The sequence below is a fragment of the Loxodonta africana genome, chromosome 3, assembly GCF_030014295.1.
Source record: "Loxodonta africana isolate mLoxAfr1 chromosome 3, mLoxAfr1.hap2, whole genome shotgun sequence".
NCBI lineage: Eukaryota > Metazoa > Chordata > Mammalia > Proboscidea > Elephantidae > Loxodonta > Loxodonta africana.
The window spans coordinates 150,232,845-150,244,421 of NC_087344.1; the positions used below are offsets into that span (position 1 = coordinate 150,232,845).

The following is an 11,577-nucleotide window of genomic DNA, read 5'->3' on the forward strand; positions in this document are numbered from 1 at the left end:
ACTGGTGGGCCACAGTGATGGTTTGGGTCTCCTGGAATTAGTGTGCGTTTAGACCCAGTATCCAGTAATGCCAGAAAATTCTGATTATTTCCTTTCCCCAATGAACAGTCACTCTCATAAAAGCCTGTAGATCACTTTGGAGGAGGCTGGGAGAAATCTCACAGCATAAATTTTTGGCAGTGTAGGGGGTCTTTCCTCAAGGGAACCTGGCTTCCCCTTCTTTCAAGGGGTTGTGGGTTAGTAAACCAGCTCTAGGCTGGGAATTGATTGAGAGGCTGTAACTCTCTATTCTGGTGATTCAAGATAGATTACCATTCACTTGGCCTGGAATACTTCTGATTGTAGAGATCAAGTAAACATGTAGCAGGTTTCATGTCTATTTCACCCCGAGGACACTTGACTCATTAGCCAACACCACAATTCCATACAATTCAGAACCACTCCCACCTTGTCTTTGTCAATTGAGTCCTGCCACTTGGCCCCTAACACCACTGGGCTAATCAGCCCCATTGTGGTTAGGTGTTTTAATTCAGTTAGGGCAGTTCTCACTGTCAAGTCTTACTCACATAAAAGGGCAATCACAGCACTCTTCAAGAATGCTGTGACCCCCTTAGCATATTTCTTTCTCACTGTTGTGGTAAATGGTGTGTCCTCTGGCACTCCATGTGTGGGCATGTGGGTCTAACCAGATAAATACACTCTAATGTACCAATTTCCCTAAGTCTTTGAATACCTTCTTCTACAGTATACCAGGGCAGGTCTTGTACTTCAACTTGATTTACTCTAGGCCACCATGTAATCTGTACTTCATCAACCCAACCAAATAAACTATTAGATCTTTTTCTAACCTCTTGAGCAGAAACACTGAATGAAGAATCTGTGCTTAGTGGGCCCATATCAGTAAACTCAGACCGAACCATGTTTATGTTCCTTGCACCATTATCCCACACCCTTAATAGCCATTCTCACACATATTCCCCAGGTTTCTGTTTGTACATATTAGGAAAGTCAAGCAGTTCCTTTGGAGTGTGGTTTGCCTCCTCCTTGTTCACACTTTGTACTTCACCTTTTGGGACTTAAGTCTAGTTATAGACCTAGAAGAAAAATGGGTAGTGGTGGTGAGTGCTGGGAATATTCAGAAGTGTCTTGAAAGACATCTGTCTAAGGTGATGCCTCAGGCAAAGACCAGCTGCCGCCTCAGGTGATATCTCAAAGACTCTTCAGACACAGTTGGGTTAATCTCATCAAACAGGGGTGGAAGGTATAAGGGTTTTACTGGAGGGCAGTGGCTTCGCCAAAACCATGGTGCCACAGTGTTTAAGGTTGGCTGCTACCCAAAAGGCCAGTAGTTCAAATCTACCAGAAGCTCCTTGAAAACCCTATGGGAGTAGTTCTATTCTGTTGTATGGAGTCACTATGAGTCAGAATTACCTCCTATTAGCCGGAAATGTTTTTTTTTCATTTGTTTGTTTGTTTTATTTGTTTTGGTGGCTTAGCAGAAGAAGATGGAGTAATCTCTTCAGATGGGAGTAAGAGTGTTGATTCTCCTGGCAGCAATGATTCAACAGAATTTAGAGCCTCAGTGTCCCCAGCTCCCTGATTATCTACCCATAGGTTCCCATTCCAAGTTTTGGGGTCCCATTTCTCCTCAATCAATGGCCTCGCTTTAACTTCAGACACTATTCAAGGTTGGGAAGTTAATTATGTTGTTATTCAGCTACTCTTAGAATAAGACTCTGTGTTAGATTTTCAGCAATATCAGCTCTGTTACTACAAGAAGTAAGGCTTTCTTTCAGGGCACATGTTGCAACTTGGAGGTATTTTATAAGGCATTTGAACTGTGACCTGAAGCCCTGAGCTCATCTCTCTCACCACTTTGTCCAATGAAAGAAGGACCAAACAACCAGATTCCTTACTTCCCAACAAAATCGTTCAAGATTTTCAAACATGTGATCACCCAGAGCCTCGCTTCTCACCAATAGTTGATCTATTTCTGATGATACTTGGCATATTAAAATTGCCACCTCTTGCCATGGATTAGCAGCATCCTTTTTACTACTGGGGGTAGAGTCGTCAGCACTTTTAGTACTAGTCAAACTTGAGAACCAATTGAGAAAAATCATCTTTACGATTCTGTTTCTCTGGAACCACGCTCAGTACCAAGTGTCTTGGGCCAGGTTCTCAAGAGAAGCAAAACTATTGGAGCGTATGTATGGATGTGTGTGTGTGTGTTTGTGTGTGTGTATGTATGTACATATAACTATGTATACGTGTAGAGAGAGAGAGAGCTTTATGTCAAGTAAATTGCTCACATGGTTGTACAGCTAGCAAGTCCCAAGTCAATGGGTCAGATTCAGGTTGGAGACTTCTCCCGTCTCACGACCTGCAGGGGCAGAGGAACCTAAGTTCGGCAGGAAAGGAAGCAGGTTGCTGGCTAAAGTCCAAAGAACTGGAGGTCAGATGATAACCAGTTGGATGCAGGACCCAGAGCAATCCAGTAAGCTTTGCCAAAACTTTTATACATATATTGGGTGCAGGCCACACCCCCGAGGAAAATCTCCCTACAACTGATTGGCTGATCATATCAAATCACATCATGCAGGATGACTACATCACTACATAACTGCCAAACCAGTGAGAATCACGGCCCAGCCAAGCTGACACACAACGTTAACCACCACACGTTACAAGTCCAGTGATTACCTTAATCATTTTCCCAACTGGTAGCTAAAACAGCCTATAAATAGTTTTATCTACTCCTCTAAAAGTCTTAAGTCCTGTTTAAAGATACATTTATCTACTCTACTTGCTTCGTAGGAAAGGTAAATCTCATGACAGTCGAAGTCAAATAGATGTTCACATTCTAAATTTGCCTCATTCTGCTTTCACTGATGATCAACCCTGATGACAATCCTTCTGAAATATTTTTGATTATGAAAATGAGCTAATAACACACCTAAATGTTTATACCATTATGGTGTAAATTCCAAATATTCTGGTATTAAATGATATTTACTAAGAGGTCATTTTACTCAGGTAACCTTGGTGGGACAACACCATTTGGCTCAAGGTCTAAGACAATTTCTTTCTGACTGTATAAACAGGTTCTTCCTTGAGGGGATCTACCTCTTTTTCATTCGAAGAGCTCTGTGCTTGTGAATTTGTTGAGGGTCTGAGACTGTCTATTGCTGTGATTCAAGTCAGACTATGTTCATCAGACCTAGAGTGTTTCTGCTTATACAAATCAAGTAAGTTGCCCATCTATTGCATTTCCAGAGACACTGACCAAGGAGTTCATGCCAAAGAGGTTTGATGGACAGGCCATTCTGATTACAGTTTGATCTCTGTATTCAATGTAGGAAGTAAGGTCACCTTGTCTTTTAGGCTTAAATGTTGTGACTTGGCCCTTCCAAGGCTGTCTTGCCGTCATCCCGTTCATTTCAATGATCCCAGTTCCATGGTAGCAGTTCCCACTGTCCTTCATAAAATAGCCACCACAGAGTTCTTTGAGGATGTGAAAATAGTTCTGTAGGATCTATTTCTCACACCCTTGTTGAAGGTAGTGTCTTCTGGACCTTTCCAGGGGATAAAAGTAGGGGCAAATGGCCATGTCTGTGGAGTGTACAATTAATTTTTACTCAAAGGATTTGGTCTTTTCCCCTGGTTTCTGAGAGGTAATCTCTAAACACCTGAGATTTTTCCCAGTGACTGGAGACTTTGTAATTTCTGGAGGGGCTCCAGGTCACACCTGAGAGTTTATGCTGAAGGGGCAAGGGGGGCCTCATTGACAGGACAAAGAGGAAAAGTCCCTAAGAGGCTGGTTTAGAGGGATATTGCCAAAGGAAAGGAGTAACCAAAGGATCTTGAGATATCAGCAAGTTACTCTGAAATGGGGTAGCAAATACATATATAGGAAGGCATGGACAAAGCAAATGTGGAAAATGTTCATTGGTAAATGAACACGAAGAATATATAAAGTCACCACTCTTTCAACTTTTTTGTTTCTACTTGTTTTGAAAAGGAAGATTGGGAGCTCTTGTCCCAGGTTCTACTTTGTTTTCTTGAGATGGACTTTCTGAAAGATGAGGACCACAGGAGCAGTGACGGTTCCTAGTGGCCCAGAGCAGGATACAGCTGTTGGGGGCTCCAAGCCGCTGAAGAGCTGCTCATCACCTCTCACCTCTCCAAGCCTGGGCCATGCTGGGGACTCTTCTGCATCAAACAAGGCTAAAGAAGATTCCTGCGGAGTAGAGACGTCCCAAAGCAGCTTTCCCTGACCGGGAATCAAACACGGGCCGCGGAGGTGAAAACGCCGAACCCTAGCCACTAGACCACCAAGGACCTGCTGGGGGCCTGTTATTTTCGGCCTCCAGACTGTACATCTCTTTGCACCCAACTCCGGGAAGCCTGGACGACTACCTTCCTGCATGCTGCCCTCTCCTTCAGCGATCTTCCCCCAAGGCCCTTTCCTCCTCGCCTTCTCCAAAACGCGAGACAGCCTGCCACACGCCGAGCGCTGTCAGGTCTTCCCAAGTTTCGGAGGGAGGTGGCTCTGCCCTGCCACACCTCAGATCTGACCTAGAGATGAGCCTTTGCGCCCGGCAGCGTGTGGAGAGACGGTGGCCCGGTCCAGCGCAGGAGACAAGCCTGCAGGGAGGAGGCGCCCAGGGTGGGAAGGGGACCGAGCACGAGTCCCCGAGAACTCCAATATCGAAAAGGGCTCAGACGGATGCAAAAACGGAGGCAGCCTGGATGAATAACTCGTGAAACCAGGGCCCCGGGACCCCGAATTGAACTCCGGATTTTCCCCCCTAAAGTCCTGTGCCCCTGCCATTTCCCCATCTTTGTTGTTGGCCACTCCAGGCTTACCTATGCTCAGGCAAAAAACTGCGAGTTTTCCTTGGCGACGGTCTTCTCCTCAGACCCGGTATCTAATTACTCAGGGATTTACGTGTTCTCCTTGGTGGTACAATGGTGAAGAGTCGGTAGCGCGAATCCGCCAGCCGCTCCGTGGAAACCCTATGGGGCTGTTCTACTGTGCTCGCTATGAGTCGTGATAGACTCGACCGCAACGGATCTTTTGGGTTTTGTCCGTCAAATGTGGACGTTGGTCCACGCAGTCCCTCCCTTTCCTGAGCTCTGAATTTGCACCGACGACTTTCCTGATAAAGGCGGGAGGTCAATTTAAGGCGTAGCCCTCGGCTTGCTCAGACCTTAGGGTTCGAGACTCTTAATTTCCGGGCGTGGGATTCGGCTGCATTTGCCCCTTTTCTTTGGCTCTGTCCCTCAAAATCAGCCTGTTTCTGGCCTGTCTTGAAGAGTTGCGGACATGCCTGGGACCCCTGCGCTCCTCTCCTCTCTCCAGGTTAAGAAACCCTTCGGGTTCCTCCTGCAGAGAAGCTTCGGAAGGCGCTTTTCTTCCAGTCTGGAAGTGCGCGCTCCCAGGTGTGCGATACGCGGGGGCTCACGCGGTGAGTTTGTGGTTCTCCAGTAGCCTTCTCTTCTCTCCCCCCTGTGTAAGGGAAGGACAACCGCCCTCTTCGTCCAATTCAGGAGGGATCCCAAAGGGTCGTGACCCGACAGTAAGGCGGTGAACCCTCTCGGTGGCGGGGAGGCGGGAGATTGATCCAGAACGGAAGGGGAAATGCAGGGCATGAAATTTCCTGATCTAAAGCTACCGGGAAGGCAGCTTCGTCTGGAACAGGGTCCTAGGTCGGTGAAGAGCGTGAGGTAGTCCACTTGTGTCCCCGTCTCCACTTTGAGCCAAAAAACAAAGTGGAGCACCGAGTCCTGGTTTCCAGTGAGCAAGGAATCTGCGCCCTCCCTAGGGCGGCGGAGCACTTGAACTTCGGGTGTGAAGGCAGAGCGGTAACCTCAGCACCTAGAGCAGCAACTGCAGGAGAAAAGCGCACATTCTTGCCCCCAAACCTTTTTTTTTTTTTTTAACTTGATTTCTAAAGGAAATCCTATGGAGAATAACATTAAAGCCTGTGAGCTACAAAAACTCTTTGCCTATTGGCGGTTGCCCTGAGGCGAAGGTGAAAAACCTGCGCAAACCGCCTCCGTTGACTTTCGCACTCCATGATCTGTTGAGCAGAAAAATAAAAATAGGCAAACGAAGACGAGTTTCCAGTATTGAAAGAAAACTGCCCTTCAAAAAGAATCGCCAAGAGTGAGGAGGGAGAAATCAAGCGATTGTGAATTCTGCATGAACTTCCCCTGGGTCCTGCGGTTTATACTCGGCTTCTTGGTCCGGTGTCCAAAGGAATCCAGTGCAGGCCTTCAAGGCTGGCTTGGCCTGTGTTGGTTGTTCGATATTTTCAAAGAGCCAAATGTCCTAAGACACATGTTTCAGCCTTTGCTCAGGTACGGCTAAAACATGAAGGCGTGATTAAAGCAGTGGACTGAAATATAGTCGCACAGTGGAGAGGTGCTGAGGCAAAAGGGCTTGAGAGGAGAGAGCGCAGGTCAGGCCCCAGGGAGAGTGCACGCTAGGGCCTGCAGGGAGGGTTCTACTGTTCCTGGGTGGGCCGGAAGTGTGGATCATTCTGAGTGTGTGTGATAAAATAGGAAACAAAACACTTGCCATTTCAACCTTCAGTGACAGTGCTTAGGTTCACCATGTTGTGGAACCATCACCACTATCCGTTTCCGAAGTTTTTCATCACCCCTAACAGAAATCCAGTGCCGCATAAGCAGTCGTTCCTGCCTTTTCCCTCCCACCTGCCCCAGGTAACCATTAGTAAACTTTGGCCTCTATGCATTTGCTGTTCTAGAGATTCCAAGTAGGTGGGATCATATAATATTTGTCCTTTTGCGTCTGGCTTATTTCATTCAGCATAATTTTTCTAGGTTCATCCATGTCTTAACACGGATCAGGGTCTCCTTTCTCTTTACGGCTGAATAATATTCCATTGTATGGATATACCACATGTTCTTTATCCACTCCTCTGTTGATGGACACTTGGGTTGTTTACACCTTTTGGCTCTTGTGAATAATCCTGCAATGAGCATTGGTGTACAAGGATCTGTTTGCCTTTCTGCTTTCAATTCTTTGGGGTTATATACCTACTAATGGAGGTGCTGGGTCATTTGGGAATTCTATGGTTAACTTTTTTGAGGAATCATCAAATGGATTTCCACAGAGGTTGTACCATTTTACAATCCCACCAGCAATGGGTGAGGGTTCCAATTTCCCACATCCTCAGCAATGCTTGTTTTCTTGTTTATGCCAAAAGGTTGAGCACTCGACTACTAACTGAAAGGTTTGTGGTTGGAACCCACGCAGAGGCACCTCGGAAGGCAAGTCTGGCGATCTGCTCCTGAAAGATCCAAAACGTCGCCATCTAGTCAATTCTGACTCATAGCGACCCTACAGGACAGAGTAGAGCTGCCCCATAGGCTTTCCAAGGCTGTGATCTTTACAGAAGCAGGCCGCCACATCTTTCTCCCACAGAGGGGCTAGTGGATTCAAACTGCTGACCTTTCAGTTAGCAGCCGAGCGCTTTAGCCAGTGCACCACCAAGTCACAGCCTTCAGAACCCTATGGAGCAGTAGTTCTGCACTGCACTCATGAGATGGTCATGAGTCCTAATCGACTCCATGGCAACTAACACCAAGTGGGGGAATGAATAAGGAGTAATGACATTGAACATCTTTTCATGGAAACACGGATCATTTGTCTGGAACATCAGCGCCCTTAAAGGGGCCACCGAGGCGCTGGTCCGAAGCCCCAGGGTGAGAGCCTTCACAGCTCCTGGGCTGTGGGGAGCTGGAGAGCCCGAGAGGAGCTTAGTTCTGAAAATGGAAACTCTAGCGAACTTTGGGCTCCTGAACCCCGGCGGAGCACAGCACCCCCCTCCCCCTCCCGAAGTCCTAGCTTTCGGGATAAAACTAAGGTCTAACGGTAGCCACAAGCTCCTTTGCCTGAAGGGATTGTTGGTGTTTTCCCCGAGGGCTTTCTCCAGCTGCTGGCAGTCGAATTTCAAATGTAGTTGAATTTCGGATGTTGCAAGCCAAAGTACTTGGAGACTGCAGAGTTTACCATTTTCATGGACGAATTCTTCGGCTAGCTCAGTCACGTGGTTTCCGTAGTGGAGTGGTTATCACGTTCGGCCCAGGTGGGAAGGGTCCCTGTTTAGAAGGCGGGCTAAAACAGATTTCTTTTCCTGAAGGGTTAAGCTTTTGCCAGTAGCCTTTAAGGAGAAAAGAAAAAAAAAAAAAGGACAGGAGGACTTCATTACTGAGTACCTAAGCCAGACCTTATTTCTCTGCGCTAAGTCAGATGGCAGACCAGGACACAATTCTCATCTGGTTCTTGGGAGGCGGGGCAGCAAACGAGACATACTTTATGTTAGTTTTAGTTCCAGAGAGTTGTAAAGGTTCTCTTGGTTCTCTTCTATCACCTGAACCTTCTCCACAGGCTGACACTGAAGAAGAAAACGGCCTCAGGAAGCACCGAGGGAACCCTTCAGGCAAAGGAGACTGAGACTCCCGATATGCCCTGGCTTAGGGTTCCTCGCCTACCCTGGAAACAAGGACCATGGGGCCCCACACGCTGGATTTGACATTTCACATCAAAAGCAAACTGAAGTGGCAGGAACAAGAGAAAGAGATAAGAAAGGCGTTAAAGCTAAGTCTTGAGAGAAATGACCAGTCAAGGCAAATGCAGTGAGCCTTGGTTCGCTTGGTGCTTACTGAGGCCCTTTCCAGGACTTTGCTGCTGCCGGTCGAATTTCGAAATGGGATTGAATTTGGTACATTGAAAGTCACAAAAGGTCAAGAAGGCCACCCTAGAGTTTTCACGGATGTTTCCTTAGGTTACGTGAACCTCAGGGTTTCCGTAGGGAAGTGGTTATCACGTTCGCCTCACACGCGAAAGGTCCCCGGTTCAAAACCGGGCGGAAACATTGCTTGTTTTACTCCTCAGGGCCCATTGCTACTTTTTCCCATTGCTTTAGATCTAGAATCAGACACAAGTCCCGGAAAGTCCCAGAGGGAAATGCACAAACTGTGATGACCCATAGGAAGGTGCAATACCACCAGAAGTACTGCAAGATTTCTGCCACTTTATATGAACCTAAATTTTTTTTTTTAAATCCTAGGGTTCGTCTATGGAAATGGATCCTAAGGGAGTAGAAGCAGGGCGGAAGGAATATAGTGATGGATACCGCTAGGTTTACCGATTGATACAGGTGCACTAGGTAGAAATTCTGGAGCCACTGTATTAGTTTGAGCAGCTGTCAGCAAGTCTACATTGTTCGCTTGAACCAGTTCACCGAAAACTTGCAGCCAAAGGTGGCCTACAGTAAATGAACTTGAAATGGCACAACGTCTTTCATACATTTCTTGTAGTGGAAAATATCTAAAGCCTCGGGGGCATTAGAAAGCTACAGTAAATTTATCATGTAAGACATGGTCATTCGCCCACATCTATAGCCCCAGGTATTATCAGGAAGACGTAACCTTCAAGAAGTCTGTGAGAAATATACTTATAGGAACTGTCCATGCATCCTCAAAGCATTCTGTGGTGGCGATTTTATGAAGGACGGTGGGAACCGCTGCCATTTCCTGGGATTTCTGAAATTAATGGGAGTGTATTTTTTTTTTTTTTAAGGCAGGGTTGCTAAAGACACAGAACGAGCGATTCAGCACTTAACCACTACATCACCAGGGTTTAAATAAATAATAGTACAAGAAAACAAAGTGGAAAAAAAAAAACTTGTCAAAAGCAACTCCAATGCTTCCTCTCTTTCAATCATTACTGAGTTCTCAGTTTCCAAGTAAAGAGGATAGAAGGCTAACTGACGTTGCTCTGTGCCTTTATATAGTAAGATGTAAGGAGCCGAAGCTCGGGGGACATCTTAACACTGATAAAACCCAAAGTGCGTCCCTGAGTGGGCTCGAACCACCAACCTTTCGGTTAACAGCCGAACGCGCTAACCGATTGCGCCACAGAGACCACGGGTAAACTTTTCTTTTTCAACAACGAGTGAACTCCTGTGAAGCGCTAGGTGGTGCCAGAAGATTTCTGCCGAGCCATTTGCGCAAAGCCTCAGAAAACCCGATAGGTTGGGGCGACAAATCCTGTTGTTCGTCGCTTTGACAGCAGTGCGTTTGGGTGAGTCTGAAGCTAGGAGGGCAGCCAAAACGGCCTTCGCCCCTCCTTGCTCCTTGTCCGCCTCAGATGCCAGCGACCCCCGGAGACCCCCGGGTCTGCAACCCCTGTCTGAGCCCAGTGGGGTCCACGACACGGCTGCTCTGCCTTCGCCCGCCCGCCCGCGCCGTGGACACCTCCCGCTCGCCTCGGTTGCGGTCGGTGTGGCGGGAGCGCGGAAAATAAACGGGGAAAGGGGATTGGTGAAGAGGAGCGAAGGAAAAGCTGGGAGGAGTGGAGGAGAACCAGACCCCCAGGAGGCCTGTGCAGAGATTCAGGCGAGGTCCTGGGGAGGAGAGAATGGTTTTTAAGGTGTAGCACAACGCGGAAGGAGGAGCTGAGAGACGGCAGGAAATGGGAGAAAAGCGGAGCACCTGTGGCTGTTCCAGAACAAAACAGTGTGAATGTTTTTCTGTCAATACAGTTTAAGAAGACCAGCTAGGGCTGGTAGGTTTGAGGTGCGTCGTGATCGTATAGTGGTGAGTTCTCTGCGTTGTGGCCGCATTAACTGCGCTTGGAATCCGAGTCTTGGCAGTGTCTGGCGCCATGTTTTGTCACGTACCGGCGCGCTTCTTACGGCTTGGTTTGCATTTCATTCCCGCACTACATCGCTCCCCACCTGCAGCTAGAAGGCAGCAAGCCTTCCAGCTAGGGGTCAGAAGGACAGGAACCTGACAGTGAGCATACCTGGAGCCTGGTTTAAGGGAAACCTTGCGTGCACCCCACATCTGGGCAAAAGGTGAAATGCCTCTCACTCGGCCTTAGAACCTGGAAGGCATTATGCTGAGTGAAATTAGTCAGTTGCAAAAGGACAAATATTGTATAAGACCACTATTATAAGAACTTGAGAAATAGTTTGAACTGAGAAGAAAACATTCTTTTGTGGTTACGAGAGGGAGGAGGGAGGGAGGGAGGGAGGGAGGGTGGGAGAGGGACATTCACTAATGAGATAGTAGATAAGAACTACTTTAGGTGAAGGGAAAGACAGCACACAATACAGGGGAGGTCAGCACAATTGGACTAAACCAAAAGCAAAGAAGTTTCCTGAATAAACTGAATACTTCGAAGGCCAGCGTAGCAGGGGCAGCGGTCTGGGGACCATGGTTTCAGGGGACATCTAAGTCAATTGGCATAATAAAATCTATTAAGAAAACATTCTGCATCCCACTTTGAAGAGTGGAGTCTGGGGTCGTAAACGCTAGCAAGCAGCTACCTAAGATGCATTAATTGGTCTCAACCCACCTAGATCAAAGGAGAATCAAGAACACCAAAGACACTAGGTGATTACCAGCCCAAGAGACAGAAAGGGCCACGTGAACCAGCGACTACATCATCCGGAGACCAGAAGAACTAGATGGTGCCCAGCTGCAACCAATGACTACCCTGACAGGGAACACAACAGAGAACCCCTGAGGGAGCAG

The 11,577-nt window shown here is 47.4% G+C and overlaps 2 non-coding genes across 2 annotated transcripts; one reads left to right on the forward strand and one right to left on the reverse strand.

Annotated features, from left to right (window-relative positions):
- The first annotated feature begins 8,836 nt into the window (after positions 1-8,836).
- Positions 8,837-8,909, forward strand: TRNAV-CAC (transfer RNA valine (anticodon CAC)). The gene has a single exon. It is a non-coding gene; the product is annotated as a tRNA-Val (tRNA).
- A 978-nt stretch (positions 8,910-9,887) lies between these two features.
- TRNAN-GUU (transfer RNA asparagine (anticodon GUU)) lies at positions 9,888-9,961 on the reverse strand. Its single transcript has one exon. It is a non-coding gene; the product is annotated as a tRNA-Asn (tRNA).
- Positions 9,962-11,577: the final 1,616 nt, after the last annotated feature.